Below are 13,722 nucleotides of genomic sequence, written 5' to 3' on the forward strand. Positions count from 1 at the left end.
CATGACTGGACCTACACTCAGCATAGGACACCCATCCACAGCATGACCACCTACACTCAGCATAGGACACCCGTCCACTGCATGACTGGATCTACACTCAGGGCAGGACACCCGTCCACTGCATGACTGGATCTATGCTCAGACCTCACACTTGTCATAAAAATCAGATCACAATGGATCATTGGCATAAATACAAAATACAGAACTGTAAGCCTCGTAGAAGATAAAATAAAAGAAAAGATAGATTATCTTAGACAAGGTAGTGATTTTTTAGATAAACCAAAGACATAAGGCAGGAAAGAAAAAATTGATAAGCTGGACTTCATTAAAAAATACAACAAAAAGATTCTGCTCTATGAAAGCCACTGTCAAGAAAATGAAAAGAGAAGCTGCATGCTGAGAGGAAATATTTTCAGAAGACACATCTGATAGCCAAATGTACAAGGGATTCCCCAGACACAGTTTGCAAAAAGGGCTCAAATGTTAACAGCCACAAACGAGAGAAGATACACAGATAGCAGACACATGAGAGGATGCTCTGCCGTCTATAATGGACACCACGGCACACCCACAAGAATGACCAAATCCCGACACCACCGGCAGAATGCTCCACGTTGCAGGAATGCAGAAGTTCGGCCCTTTTGGGAGGTGGAATGGTGGTCTCTTACAAAGTTAAGCTTGTTCCCACATAAGATCCAGTGATCTTGTTCCTCTGAGTCCGCCCACGGGATGTGAGAACTAAGGCGCTCACATACGGTGCACACAGGTATCTACAGAAGTTTGGTTCTTAATTGTCCAAATTTGGAAGCAGCTAAAACCAAGATGTAGATGAATGGTTACACAAACTGATGTAGCCACACAACAGAATGCTAGTCAACCTTGGCTGATCAAGCAACTAAAGAATGCAGGAAACTTTAATGCATATTGCTAAATAAATCGCCCACCTGACAAGGCTCTGTGTCAACCATTCTCAGTCTGTGGGCTGTGACCCTTGGGAGTCGAACAACTTTTTTTACAGGAGTTGCCTAAGACCATTGGAGAGCACAGATATTTACATTACGATTCATAAGTAGCAAAATTATAGTTACGAAGTAGCAACAAAAATAATTTTATGGTTGGGGGTCACCACAACATGAAGAACTGTATTAATGGGCCACAGCATTAGGAAGATTGAGAACCACCCCTCCATATTATACAAATCCAACCATGTCACATTCAGAATTACAACTATGAAGACAGTAAAAAGATCACTAGTCATCAGAGTTGGGGGTGGGAGGGGGATGAAGACAGACAACTTTAGGATAATGCAGCTACTCTGTATGACATCACAGTGGTCGATGTGTGTCATTGCACCTATGTCAAAACCCATAGACGGCATAAACCAGAAGAGAACCTTAACATAAAGCAGGGGCTGTGGCTGCTTATGAAGCCAATGTACCGCTATCAGTCATAATAACGGAACCACTCTGCTGGGGGATGTTGGCAATGGCGGAGTGGCATGCACACATGGGGGCAGGGGATTCACAAGGATTCCCTGTAGCTTTCATTTATTTTTGTTGTGCAGTTTCTAAGTCTCTTTAAAATAGAATTTGGGGGAAAATGTATCATGGGGCTCCGTTATCGGCAGCAAATGGTCTAAGAAGTGGGCGGTGGTTTTCTCTCCTCTTCCACTAAGTGCATTTGTGAACTGAAAAGGACATGATGACCCTTTCTTCACAGGGCCCACGGTTCTGTTTTTAAGCCTGTAAATACTACCTTCAGCAAGGCATCTCCCTGATGAACTTTTCAGTGTTTTTTTTTTTTCCTTCTAGCTCCTGTAGATTTGAATGCCTCCCTGTTTTGAGTCCTTATTGGAACAGAAAACAAGATATTGTCATAGACATTCAAGACCAAGAAATGTCATTCTGAAACTCTTTATCTGTAACTATGAAGATGCATCCAAGTCCATGAATTTTTACTGATTCTGACATATACCAGAAAGTAGATATACTTTGAACTCATAACAACTGTGCACACTGGTACTGGGTCCACAGAAGTTGGGTGTCCTTAACAGTCATGTATGGAGTGAGAAGGCAGCTATCAGACCTGAGTATATACTCCTGATCTGTTGGTAATGCACAGATTCTGGGAGCCAAGGAAGTATGATATCCCAGTCATGCATCCTGTGATGAGCTCACCAGGATCTGAGGGTTAGTTCCAAACTCAGGATCCAGGAGCCAGCCCTGATTCAATTCTATGGGACACTTAAGAGAACCCAAACTAATAAATAGGGATAAGATATGAAGATAAGATATGGAGGAGAATGTGTGCATGTGTGTGTGTGTGTGTGTGTGTGTGCATGCGTGTGTGTGTTAGAGACTAGAGAGAAATGAGAAGTTGGGGAAGAGGAATTAAAACACACAATGTATATGTATGAAACTGTTTACTATTATATAAGTATAACAGTTTACTATTCACAAAAAGGTACAGAGTGACTGAGAAAGACACCAAGGTCTATCTTTGGCTACTCCACAAGCATTTGTAGCTCCTCCTATATACGCGTACCCTACAAAACCACGAAGGTGGAGTTGCGTATCACCCGGAATACACAGTGGTCTCCTTGGAATTGGCTCCGGTCTATTTTGGATGACGTGGCAGGAGCGGGCGCACACTAGTCTGTGCTCATTGTCCATGGACTCACCTAGGATGGCCTTGTGGATAGCAGCCACTCGCACGCAGCCCACAAGCTCTACCTGGAAACCCTGTTCTGGGACTGTGGTGCAAGTGTTGCTGAGGTGACTCCATGACTTGCAAAACCCTGAGGTTTAGTCTTGTTGTCTTTGCTGAATTCTCTTTCGGCAATGCACGAACTCTCCACCCTTTTAATTTTAGGCTTTTCAAATTCCTAAAGCATGAGGTTCTCACCACAAAGCTGCCACAAGGGCTATTGGTTTGGGCAACTTTGATGTCAATTTTCTTTAAAAAAAATGCAACTTTTGCAGCATATAGCATATACCACTATAACAGCATTTCTGAAATTCGAGGGTTTGTCTTTAAGGACTTTTTTTTTTTTTTTTTTTTTTTTTTTTTTTTTTTTTTTTTTTTTTGCTATGCTGCGGTGAGGTTGTCAACACTTACAAGAATTTCCCCCTTTCTCTCCAGTATATAATTTCTTCCACATTTCCAGAGAGATCATCTAAGCCAATTTGTTGGCACGTTTTGCCTCATACCATAGAGAGAAGCCATGGTATAGATTTTAGGTGCTGACAGAGGAGAACTGTTAATTTGTCTAGTCCACAACCTGTGAAATTTTCTCCTTCTCGCACAGAGCACACACTGCCTGATATTTAGATCCGTGGTTTATTAACTATTGATATTCCCAGGAAAAAGGCTTTTTTTTTTTTAACCCTAGAGACAATCATTTCTACTTTTTCCTTTCCCACGCCTTTAATGGTCTTAATGGTTGACAATGACAGGGTCTCGTTCACAGGCATCGGTATCGTTGAAGTCCCTCCCTTCAGGCAGAGATCAGAACAACAAAACCAAACACTATTTAGACTAGCTGAGACATTCAGTTTAACTTCTAGGAATCGTACCACATTATGAATCTCAGATTCTTTTTAGTGCACCCTTGTGAGTCTTATCAGATGATTCATAGCTATCCTGTCTCGTTCTCTGTGCGCCATCTCAACATGCTTCTGGGGCCCAAAACTGTCCCCATATCATGTTTTCACCAGGAAACACATGCCTTCATCGATGCTGTTGCCCAAGCCCTGGACTCAGAGCTCCACCTCTGCCCTCACTCCTACCTTCTTGGGTACCTCTGGTCAGCCACCGTTCAGCACAGTCCACCTCTGCCCTCACTCCTACCTTCTTGGGTACCTCTGGTCAGCCACCATTCAGCACAGTCCACCTCTGCCCTCACTCCTACCTTCTTGGGCACCTCTAGTCAGCCACCGTTCAGCACAGTCCACCTCTGTCCTCACTCCTACCTTCTTGGGCACCTCTAGTCAGCCACCATTCAGCACAGTCCACCTCTGCCCTCACTCCTACCTTCTTGGGTACCTCTAGTCAGCCACCGTTCAGCACAGTCCACCTCTGCCCTCACTCCTACCTTCTTGGGCACCTCTAGTCAGCCACCGTTCAGCACAGTCCACCTCTGTCCTCACTCCTACCTTCTTGGGCACCTCTAGTCAGCCACCATTCAGCACAGTCCACCTCTGCCCTCACTCCTACCTTCTTGGGCACCTCTAGTCAGCCACCGTTCAGCACAGTCCACCTCTGCCCTCACTCCTACCTTCTTGGGCACCTCTAGTCAGCCACCATTCAGCACAGTCCACCTCTGCCCTCACTCCTACCTTCTTGGGCACCTCTAGTCAGCCACCGTTCAGCACAGTCCACCTCTGCCCTCACTCCTACCTTCTTGGGCACCTCTAGTCAGCCACCGTTCAGCACAGTCCACCTCTGCCCTCACTCCTACCTTCTTGGGCACCTCTAGTCAGCCACCGTTCAGCACAGTCCACCTCTGTCCTCACTCCTACCTTCTTGGGCACCTCTAGTCAGCCACCGTTCAGCACAGTCCACCTCTGCCCTCACTCCTACCTTCTTGGGCACCTCTAGTCAGCTACCGTTCAGCACAGTCCTTTCTCCCGTCTCTGCCATTTCTCGCTTAGCTTAGAGTTATTTGGCATTTTTCCTAGGAATTATACCAACACCTTCACATTGCTTTCTCCACTTCATTCTTTCCCCTTCAGTCGGCGATTCTCCATGAAATTATCAAGGAACCTTTTCTACGATGCGAACAGAATCAAGCCGTTGGGCCCTTTTTGGTAGGGTAAACTCCTTGGCTCATTGTACAAGGTGCCCCTCCTCTCCATCTTGAATTCCATTTTAGCACCTACTGTACTTGGTTGCGATCACCCACTTATTTGCCTCTCCTTCCTCACTGTATGACAAGGCTTAGCTCAAAGTTTCCCGAATGGAGGCTCAGCTGTGCCCTCACGGTCCCGTCCAACAAGAGAAGAATAGATGGACCTTCACTCAAGAGTCGACTCTTCCCATTTCCCGTGTGCACCTGAGTCATGAAGTCAGCACTAGCGGAGGGTGTAGCCATCATAATTCATCTCCTTTTCCCCCTTCCTTTGCTTAGCTGCAGCCGCGTTCCCTATGGTGTTCCTGCTCCACATAAAGTGCCCTGAATTGAACTCTAATCTTCTTAAAGAGTTAATGTGCCTCCCTAAATGCTTAATTTACTACCAGAGGGTGACTTCGGCACTGGGGAGAATCTGGCTCATTATTTAATAGCCAATAAGGCCAGCTGTTTCATTTCAAGAAATTAATGGTCTTTAAAACCTTTCCATATTGTACCAACTGCTCTTCTCAATGGAGATCCAACTGACTTTTATTAGTAAGGTTGATAAAACCCAAAGGCTGTTGTTATTCCTGCCCCAGCCTTCTTCATAATACCACGAGGGCCTTCTGGGACATCTGGCTATTTTTGTTTTACTCTAGCTGTTGATTCTTTGAGATATTTTCTTTGGTCCCCTTAGGGACTGCATGAGGTGGTCCAGCAGCTGCACTCCGGGGCCTGCTGACTTGACTCTCGGCCTTCTTGACTTCTCCAGTAAGAATGCCCTATGTCACATGGCTTAGCATTAACCTTGATTTGCCCGAGACAGTGAGCTTGTTGCATTCAGGTTCATCCATCTCATCTTTAGCCACCTGGAATTACTCACATGAAAAGGGGTGAGTTTTTTTGAAGATGTTTTGTGTAACTCCCTTCTCTTATTCATATCCTACTACTAGGCAAAATATGTCTTTTTTTTTTAAAAAAAAAATAAGGCTAGAGGAGGCCTCAGGTCCATATTATGAGCAGAGACACAGCAGCTCTTCAGCTTTTGGCCACTGATTAATCCTTTACTTGAGGGTATTTGGCTTTTAGGAAAGAATAGAATACATTTGCCCTCCACCAGCAGGCAATGTCTTGTATCTTTTCAGTGTAAAATATCGCCAGTGGCACATAAGCAACCATACACAATGCGGACATGGATATAAATATATTTTAATGTCCCCCATATGTTAAATGGGTTCTTTACCTCACTTGTTTCCAGCAGGGCAGCTATGGTTTAATGTTACATTCTACTTTCCTTGGTTCTACCACAGCGTAGTAATGCTATCATTTACAGCGGGACCCACACAATGCTTTTTGTTCCCATGGAGTTTGCTTCCTGCTCACCCTTGTGAATCCTTCCTTTCCTTCCTGCTTCCTGGGACGTTATTTATCTTTGGTGTTTCTGTGTGTATGTTGTATGTGTGTGCGCATGAAATATACGGGTGTGCTTGCTCGTGTCTCTGTGCGTGTGTGGGGGTGGAGGCCAAAGGTTGTCTTTGGCGCCTTTCTTTATTGCTTTACACTTAATTTTAGAGCCAAATCTCTCATTGAACTCAGAGCTTACCATTTTGGCTAGACTAGCTGGCCAGTGAATCCCTGGGACCCTCTTGTCTTTGCGTCCCCAAGGATGAGTTATGAGACTATACCACAACATACCTGACTTTTATGGGTGTGCAAGAGGTCCAAACTCACTTCCTTATGCCTGCACAGAATGCGTTTTTTCCCTTCTGAGACATCTCTAGCTTTGTGACTCCTTGTTTAGGCAGTACTGATTCCTGTACAAATTTGGCTTTCACGCCTAAGCAGGTGCTTCTGTGGGAGGACGTGAGGGCACACGAACAAGAGTCTGATGTCATCCAGCCTGCTGGGAAGTCTTCACTGTGTTTAAACACAAGTCAAGACTATATTCATAGAAGAAGTACATGCACACACTGCTGTGTGGGGCTAAAAGGTGAACCATAATTAGGTCATTTGCTGAAATGATTATGTAGTTTTTATACTAAAGAAACCCTGCAGCCCCAAAAGCTACTGTTTGAATATTACTGTTTTCATAAAATTTTACAAATTGAATATTCTTTGAAGTCCCTATCAATCTGTGGCCAAATTGAAAAAAAAAACGACCCTTTTAAAGAGGGTTCTGCAGTAAATTCTCTAATCTGGTAAATCTTAAACTTGTTGGGTCACAAACCTCACTCGCCTGCCATTTCTAGTAGGAATGTGTGCAAAATGTCACTCAGAAAACATGTGGCATGTGATTTCAGGAAGCCTGATGATCCTCTGCCACCAATCAGTGGACAGTTTGGACACACACAGGCCCCAGAGGAAGAACATCTCCAAGTTTCAGAATCCTTTTGATTTAGCCAAATTAACACCTATACTTGCCAGACAAGGCTTCCAGCAGCTCCCTTCTCCCAGAGCTGAAGGAAGTCTAATGTACATTGCTGCATTCTCCTGTGCTATCGAGCTTGCTGAGAAGCCGACTTTGGAAGGGAAACTGGTCCTCACCACTTCGGAACCATGCATCTCTATACCAAGTGTCTTCTAAGATGTCTTGTCTGGGAATGGGCTGGGCCCCTTAAGTGTGTGACAAGCAGGGAAGAGAACAGTAAAACAGGCCAAGATTAAAAGACGGTGCCCTTGAGAACAGCTAGGAGGTAAGCTATTCCCAACAGAGGTTGCTGTTGCTTATCCCATGATATGAAAACGCCTGGGGTGGGAAAGAGAAGCCAGAAGTCCAGCCATGGGAAGAACACTCAGTCTGGAACTCCAGCTGACTGCCTTAACTTCCCCAGCCCATATCCAATATGATGTTTTAGTATTTCCCCCTCCCTTCCTCCCGCCTTTGCATTTCTCCATTTTTCTCTGACTTGCTGTATATTTAATAAAATTTACTCGTTCAAAACCATCAGTATGGCTACAGTAGGTGATTCTCCTGATCCAGCAGAACAAATGACATTTTCCAGCGATTGAAAGGTCTAAGAAGCCCTTCTTGAGTTACTAGGAACTAGAGCTGAGTAGCGCAGGAATGTGTCGCCCAGAAGGTATAGGACATGACTGTCAGTTTAACAAGTCCACTTGCCCATGATGCAGAACATTAGATCCACTGGAAGAGGATCAGGGGGAAGAGCCACCATAAGAAAGAAATTTCATCTTGGATAAAAAAAGGAATATCCACTCTCACTATGAGTAAAATACAATACAAATTAAAACAGCTTGTGCTCATGTTTGCTACACAGCACCGCTATGCTTGGCCTGACATAGGTTCTCAACGATCACTTGTCCTGGTAGTGGTGTAGAACTGGCACAGCCCTTTTCAAGGCCAGTCTAACCATATATGAGTGACTTAAAAATATTCACATTCTTTGACCTGCCAGTTACACATTAGGACTTCATCTTGCAGCTTTCTTGACTTCTGACAAGTACTTCTGGTCTGGAGTTCATCTTAGCTGAACCGGCTGTAGCTGATTTCTGGGCTTCGTGGATACAACACAGACAGTTAAGCAGAACAACTAATGCTGATGTAAGACTGTAGAATTTGGACCCAGGTTCTAAGATGAAACCCTGCATTTGATCAAGTTTGTGTTCGTGTGTGTGTGTGTGTGTGTGTGTGTGTGTGCACGTGCGCGTGCGTGTGTGCCCACGTGAGGGGAAGAATGTGGTGGCCAGGAGACAATTTCAGTGTTGCTCCTAGGAGATGTCCACCTTGCTTTTTGAGACAAGGCCTCTTTGGCATCTGGATACTGGTTGGCTAACTGAGCAGCAAGCCCAGCGGATCTTCCTATTCCTGCCTCCCCTTTTGCAGAAGCAGCACAATGCCTGGCTTTTAGTGTGGGGTCTGCAGATAGAACTCAGGTCTTGTGTTCTGTGCTTGTGTGTAGTTATAGCCACCGAGTCCACCTGCTCTTCAACTGTAGCAGAGGTGTCAACGGGAATCTATGCAAAACTTTATTATGTGGGCATTGAAAACCACAGTGCTAGGTACTTGCCATAGAGACTTAGATCACCATCCTTCATTGATGGATGTGCTTGAGTTAAACACCTTAAAACCAAACTCCATTTTCCTGGCTCCCTGTAATCTCAGGAGCATCTCAGAGGTGCAGCTCCATTTTGGTGATGTCCAGAGCACACGCTTAACATAAAATAAACTTGTCAAAGACCTTCCATCCTTCTGATGAATTGTTTATCTGAGTAAAACAAAGAGAACTCAGTAATGCTTTCATTCAGGATTGCCCATCCCTGCTGCTCTGCTGATGGAAAAGGGGGTCCGTTGTGTCTCACACAGAATACCACCAAGCCATAGACCCCAGAAATAAACAGAAGATATTAGAATGGTCTGTAGCGACTTTATAACTCTGTATTTTCCTTCATGGGAGGCCATTAGGACATCAGCTCACTGCTGACTCTGGAACCTTGCTCACTGTAGCAGCGGGGTTCTGGCCCTCCGTTATCCCAGCACCTATGTCTACAGATACTATTCTGAGCAGAGATGCAGAGGGCAGGCTGAGGTGATGGGAGCTGGCACCTCTTGAGAATCCCTTTGGCAATGATGACTAATGGGACTTGAAAGAAAAACACCTTAACATTCCTGCCTCTCGGGTAAGATGGCTATGCTGTCCTGGAAGGCCCTAAAAAAGTGATAACCCCTCCTTAAAGGGCTCTCTTCCCTTTCTATCCCCACTGTATTAGATGTTTGCTGGGTTCACGTCACAAAGATCCCTGCCTCAGAGTGGACTTTTGCATGGAAACCCAGCTTAACACACCAGAATGAGAAAGTTTTAACTTCTGAATGGTTTCTGGGAATTTCTGGGGACATCTACTCACGTACTACCATGACAGTCGTACAAGCAGCTCTGCATCCCTTACTCAAACCCACCGTTTACATTTTGCCCCACCGACTTTATCATGTATTCTTTCTAGCCATTCTCTTCCATTCTTCCCCCCTTTTCCTTCCTCTCTTCTAAATATACTTGAAGTTGCATATACATTTAGTCTGTAGATGTGACGCTATTTTCTGAACCACTTAGGAGTGAACTGAACGCTTGTGCCTCTTCATCCACACGCACCCCGGCACATAGCTCTTCAGAAAAAGGACCTTCAATTCTATAAGCACAGTGCACACAGCTAAATAACTACCACTCTCTTTCTTACCCTCACGATTAGGCCAAATGGGGCCAGAGCTATGCTTAGTCACCAAACGACAGACGACGTTAAGTCCTCAATTCTTCCTACTTGAGAAAAATATTACTTTCAGAATAAAATTACAGGGACAGCGCTATATAAGGTTTTCTGTCCACACAAACTGTAATGGCAGGCCATAGCCACAGGCTAGTGCACAGGCCTCTGGGGGCCACACCATCCACCTGCCTCTCTTTCTGCATTCTGAGGATGAGATTCTGCACTTCATCACATCACCTTTCCCTGGTATGCCCTGGGGACTTCTTGGTTCAGTTTCCATGAATATACACTGTGTAGCGTCCTTGATCAGCCGTTGCACTTTCCATCCACGTGAAGCTCTGTCTCCAGCATCGCAAGGGATGAAGGACCCTTCAAACCTCCCAACCCGCACTCAGGATCTTCCACAGCCTTCTCCTCTCTCGGTGTTTTTCCTCTCAAGGTGTGTCACTCACTACCTTCCAGCAACTGTGTGCAGATTTATTCTTGACACAGGGTTATGTTGAAATAGGAGCGGCAGGGCTGCGTCCCCAGCACCCCGGCCGCCTGCTAGCTCATGCACTAAATAACAACACACAAACTGTATTCATTTAAACACTGCTTGGCCCATGAAATCTAGCCCTTACAGGCTAATTCTCACACCTGGACTAGCCCATTTCTAATGATGTGTGTAAGCACCCCAAGGTGCGCTTATCGGGAAGATTCTAGCCTCAGTCCATCCTGGGTCGGAGCTGCCTGGGAGAGTGGAGCCTGGTGTCTCTGCTCCAGAGAGCAGAGCTGTCAAGTCTACCCGGGAGAGCTGAGTATGGTGTCTCTGCTCCAGAGAGCAGAGCTATCGGGTCTCTCTGGGAGCAGAGCAGAGTCTGACCTCACTTCCTCTTCCGCCCAGAATTCTATTCTGTTTACTCCTCCCACCTATGCTTTAACCTTTCAGGGCCAGCCAAGCAGTTTCTTTATTGCTCAATGACCTTCCTCCATCAGGGGTACACGTACCCCACCACACCCACTATGATCCAGCATCTTTCACTGCAAGTGTTTCCCCCACCATCCTCCTGCCTTTCTGCCCTCAGCACTCCCACCCTTGTGTGGACCTCCAGCGGCTCTCCTCTGAGCTGCTATAAATCCCTCCCAACTGCCCTGCACCCTCGCCAGCTTGCTCGCCTCGGTTCTCACACTGCAGCTAGACAAGACTGCAGAGCCATGTCTGACTCCATCCTCTCATTATCTAAAACTCAGCCGCGGCTTCTAATTAATCTTTGAGAAAATATAAAAAGCACTCAGTAGCCCACGTATAATCTGACTTCTGCTTCTCCTGCTCAGTTCTCACCATCTCTATTCCAGCCACACAGCTTTCTCCCAGCTCTGTTGTCCAGCCTCCTCCTAGCCACAACACATGCTGTCTCGGCCTGACACCTTCTATTTCTTCTTCTTAACCTCCTTTAGAAGATGATGCATTTCTACGTCTCTTTCTCTAATTAGTCCAAAATCACATTATGTTTTTGGAATAATACATCTGCCCTTTTTTTAAAAAATTTTTTGCTGGGCAGTATGGCAATTTCCCATTTATTTGTTATTGATTAGTTACTTTGTTTTTCACTTGAATATAAATACTATGGGAGAGGAGCCATGGCCTTATGGGCTTATTGTGGTTCTCTTGGGGCTCACAGAGCACATGAACTTAGCGAGCAGTCAGTAACAGCTATTGAGTGATGGACGAAGGACAGGTCGGCTCCTCTCTTAGCTCATCTATTTGGGCTGATAAAGTTGCCTGTCACCTATCACCATAGTCCCAGTGACCTACTGCCATCATCATCATCATCCTCATTATTATAATTACCAATGTAAGTAAATATGAAAGAAGAGATCACACGGACAGAGGATTCCAAGCGGTTGATGAAGGGTGGACCTATGTGACTGTAACTGGCCACAACAGGCAGTCCTCACAGTGTCTATGCCCCAGTGAAGGCAGCACACCGGGAAGTTACTCATATAATGTGCTGGCTACAGGCTCTGTCTTATACATGGATTTGATTTTGATGTTAGAAGTATTGTACAGGGACATCCCACAGTCCAGATCATTTAGCATAAGTCATCAAAGGCACCAGCATTCCAGTGGAAACGTATGAGACGCTTGATACAAACTCCATTCTGGATTTACACGAATGCTTCCAGGAAGGGAATTTCACCGCAGCAGATGCCTTCTCAAAATAGCGCAACATGCTTATTTTCCATCTTAACCTCCCGCTAGAACAATTACAGTTCCTTCTAGTTTCTTGTAAAAACCAGGCTGTCAGACGCTATCATTTCTGGACGTGGGTCTGCATTTGCTTCCTCTCCATGTAGGCAATTAGCAGGCAGAAACCTCCAAGCAGTCACCACCCTGTCTACTTCCAAGCACCAGCCGGTTCTGAAGGGGACTAATGATGCCTCAGAGTACCCTTGGTGGAGCATGGCCAATGAGAATTGCCGGGTCCCCACCTACTTAACGTGTCATTCCACGCTCAACCACAAGGGTCAGTTGTACTAATTGTGGCACAGGACAATGCTCTGTTGGGACCAGCCCCAGCCACTTCTGTCTGGGCTTAATTGAAGACTTGGAATATAAGCCAGAATGCACTCTGGAAGCTGCTCTTTTTGTACCAACCCCTTTCCCATTTGTACTACAAATGTTTGCCTTTGCTGGAAATGATGGCGTTGGACCAAGGTGTTCTCAGCATAATGACTGGGCCGTGGGGCCTGTGCCACATGAGAACGAGGGCACAGATGGGCGCCTGTGGCACCGCCATGGCCATCCACTGCCAATCCCCCTTACAAGTATTTGAAGTAGCAGAGTCGGTTGAAGCAAATCTCCCACAGTGATCTGGTATTTTCATCTTAGCCAAGTCCCCTCAAGGATCTGCCAGAGCCACACCCTGAACGGATCAAGAATTATCTCTCAGCTACAAGAGCTGCTGAAGTAGGACCAACTTATTTCACACACTTTTGACCACTCTGCATAACACAGATGCAGTGTCTAAAAAACTGCACGGTTGCAAAAGTAATTCAACAGGAAGAAGTAGGTGGGTGCTTAACCGCGTATGCTATGGGGGCTCCATGGTTCATGGGTTCTGCTTGTAGTAATCTTGAATACCTACTAGGGACCTGTTCCGGTTAATGTCCCCGAGTTTTTTATTGTGCTAGTTTAGGACAGGCTCAGTACCAGGAGGGCTGCCTCATTGTGGATGGTTATGGGATACATCTCTCCAAACTGTTTCTAGTGAGGCTGGAACAAGACACCTTGACATAGTGCAGAGATCTCAGAGGTAGAAAGTAGCAGACAGACAACAAGGCCCACAATCTTGGCCATGTTACTTTGTATCCCCAAGTGTCTTTCTATTTATCCAAACATCAAGACATTACAAGAAATGGATGAAGCAACGTGTTTAAATCAACATCCTCCCCACAGCGTTTTGTTAGAACATAATAGATATTCATCAAATGTTCCATTTACAAGTCCCAATGTAAAAGAGTATTTCAAAGTCAAATTTGGGGTCTAGGAACCCTGACCTGGCGCATGAGTCCAGAGTACTTACGTTCTGTACAGCCAGAGCCATCCACTTCCCCATATCTGCTCCCAATAGGAACAATTTAATGGTTAACAAGGAAAAGATGGTTGAGTTGGTTTTACTTGGGGAAAGACT

At 45.5% G+C, this 13,722-nt stretch overlaps 1 protein-coding gene and 1 long non-coding RNA gene across 2 annotated transcripts in view; both read right to left on the reverse strand.

Annotated features, from left to right (window-relative positions):
- Positions 1-13,722, reverse strand: part of Pard3b (par-3 family cell polarity regulator beta) — a 992,131-nt gene that overhangs the window by 38,373 nt on the left and 940,036 nt on the right. The gene's annotated exons all lie outside the window — the stretch shown is intronic.
- Positions 3,103-4,212, reverse strand: LOC126508883 (uncharacterized). The gene is made up of 3 exons (XR_007593988.1): positions 4,137-4,212; positions 3,972-4,014; positions 3,103-3,788 (listed from the first exon to the last, which is right to left on the reverse strand). It is a non-coding gene; the product is annotated as an uncharacterized lncRNA (long non-coding RNA).

The sequence above is a fragment of the Alexandromys fortis genome, unplaced genomic scaffold, assembly GCF_014885135.2.
Source record: "Alexandromys fortis isolate MF-2015 unplaced genomic scaffold, M_Fortis_MF-2015_v1.1 scaffold_40, whole genome shotgun sequence".
Lineage (NCBI taxonomy): Eukaryota > Metazoa > Chordata > Mammalia > Rodentia > Cricetidae > Alexandromys > Alexandromys fortis.